Source organism: Neovison vison, chromosome 10 (genome assembly GCF_020171115.1).
Source record: "Neovison vison isolate M4711 chromosome 10, ASM_NN_V1, whole genome shotgun sequence".
Classification (NCBI taxonomy): domain Eukaryota; kingdom Metazoa; phylum Chordata; class Mammalia; order Carnivora; family Mustelidae; genus Neogale; species Neogale vison.
In genome coordinates this window covers 63,601,635-63,604,323 of record NC_058100.1, presented here as the reverse complement: position 1 = coordinate 63,604,323, position 2,689 = coordinate 63,601,635, and positions in this window count along the sequence as shown.

Genomic DNA, 2,689 nt, shown 5'->3' with positions numbered 1-2,689 from the left:
AACCAGCCTACTGCGCAGGTCCAACACAGGCGGTCCCGCCACTTTCCGTGACGTCACCCAGGCCGCTCGCACGCCTCGCGTTAGGACCTCCCGCCCAGCTGTGCCGGAAGTGTGGACGCCTATGGCCCGGCCCTTTCCGGCCAGACAGAAGCCGGCCCCGCCCGTCTGTGCAGGGACTGGGAGGGGCGGAAGTGCCCGAGAGAAGGTGGGACCTGGCGAAGCTAGTAGCCTGCCGCTTACCCTCACGTAGCTTCGCGTCGTGTTATTAAGTCAGGGAATTCAAAGAGGCGCACGCAGCACTCAGCACAAAAACACTCTGCTTTGTCTGAGCAAGTGCGCTTTCCCCTCCAAACGAAGCTTATCTCGAGAAAGCGACATGTTTTGCAGACTGTCCTCACCTGTGAGTGGCCCTACAAAGTCCGTTGTTTACTCTGACCTGCCTAAATCCCCAATTGGAGAGGCTAATTCCTAGAAGTGGGTGCGCAAGGGCTGTCCTGCCCAAGATTTGCCGTCTCGAAGCTGGGTGTGAAGGGCATGGGCACTGTTCACTCGGAATAAATGTGTGCCAGGCATGCTTCTGGGCGCTGGCAGTATTCTTACAACGTACAAAATACACAGAAACCCCACCTTCACGGGCTCAAGTTCGAGAAATTTCAGTTTTCTGGCTTCACATGAGAAATGAACAGAGGCAGAAGCTTTTCAATCAGGCCGGTAAGAAGGAAGTGTTTCACTGAAGGGCTAACACCTAAACTGCCAGCCCTAGGGCAAGAATTTCTTGAGAATGCTCAGCTGAGAAAACGGCCTAACTTCATTGCTATGTGGGCAGGACAGAGGCAAAGGGAACTGCGGGCTCCGACACTGGAGGCTCCACTCCTTGCTCTACCTTGGTGGTGTCTTCGGAAGGTGAAAATAGACAAGTATGGAGTAAAGATGGGGCTAGCGTGGAAGGAGGATCAGCGTGTGGAGCTCCCAGTCTAACGCTGGTTTTTAGCTCAGAGGGAGTCAGAAACAGAGACTAGAAACCAATTTTTCGATTTTTTTCCTTCCCCAGATTTATTTTATTTTCCCATGGTCCTTAGCAATAAATCTGTAAAATGAAAGACTTATTTATTTAGTTCATTCATTTATTCTAACAACAAATACAGGTGACCCTTGAACAACTCAGGCGGTAGGGGGTGCCCCACACAGCAGGAACTCTGAATATAACTTTTAACTCTCCCAGAACTTTACTAATAGCCTACTATCGACCAGAAGCCTTTCCAGTAATACAAAGAGTCAACAGATATTTTTGTTATAGCAACATTATATACTGTATTCTTATAATAAAGTAATCTAGGGAAAAAGAAAACACTAAAAAATCATAATACATTTACAGTACTGTACTATATTTATCAAAAAAACAATCTGGGTGTAAGTGGGCCTGTGCAGCTCACACCTGTGTTGTTCAAGGATCAGTTCTATTTGAGAAAATAGTATGCACCAGACACTGGCAACAGAGTCCAAGACAAATAGTCCCTACCTTCAGCAAGTTGGTAGTCAAATAGGACACAGATGCTAAGCAATTACAAGGGAATTGATTATTCTGAAAAAGGAAGTATAGGATGATATGGGAACATATAACCAGAGATCGAATTATATGGGGAAGGAACAAGCCCAGATCCAACCGTCGCCCTCCAAATTACCTACAGTGTTTTGTTCTGTTTAACTTTGAGCTAATCCAGTTTAGCGGGGTGGACAGAGAACAAAAAGAAGAGCTGGTGACACCATCTAATTCCCCTTCCACTCTTAAGCAAGGTGGAGGCAAGAAAGTAGACCACACCAAGACAGTGTGTGGCGTAGCAACCAAAGCTAACAGTCTCTAAGAAAGAAAAGGCACCTGGTATCTATCCATCGGGACCAGAGAAGGAGCAGTGAGGGAGATCAGTGAACAGCCTGCACACACTCACCCAGTGTTTTTTTTGTTTGTTTTTTTGAAAAATGTATTTATTATTAGAGTGAGTGGGGGCGGGGAGAGGAAGAGCAAAAAGAGAATCTCAAGCAGACTCCCCACTGAGCATGGAGCCTGATGTGGGGCTCAATCTCATGACCCTGAGTCCAGCTCTTAACCAACTGAGCCACCAGGCACTTTTCTCCAGCATTCTGAAAACAATAAAAAACATAGAAGAAACTGGTCTCTCTAGTTAAGACTACATAAAACTACTCATCCATTCCTCTGGCATCTTTGTAAACTTTTCATTACAGTTACATACAAGTTTGATCCTTCCTGGCTCTTCAGAACACAATCTTCATCACCTTTTGCCAGCTCATATTTTCTGGGCCTCTATCCAGATGGAGAGCCTGGCTATTAGTGTTTCACAGCATAAGGGAAAAGGACAACCCAGATCTAGCAGTTGCCCTCCCACTTTACCTACAGTGGGCTCTTTTTAACTTTGAGCTGTGCAGTTACAGAGTTATCCAGACACCAAAAATCAAATCCCCCATGTTACCCACTCAACCAAAATGACCCCAAATTACAACGTTTCTGTACCTTGCATGTTTCCTGGTCTCTAGAAGCCCAAATGCTGCTCACAGCTGAGCACCTGACATTTACCCAGATTTCTCTTGGTCATGCTTTAGTTTAACAGCAGATCCCACTACATCCCTTAGAGATCCTAAAACCATAGCTTCAGCATTCTAAGTAAGTCCCACC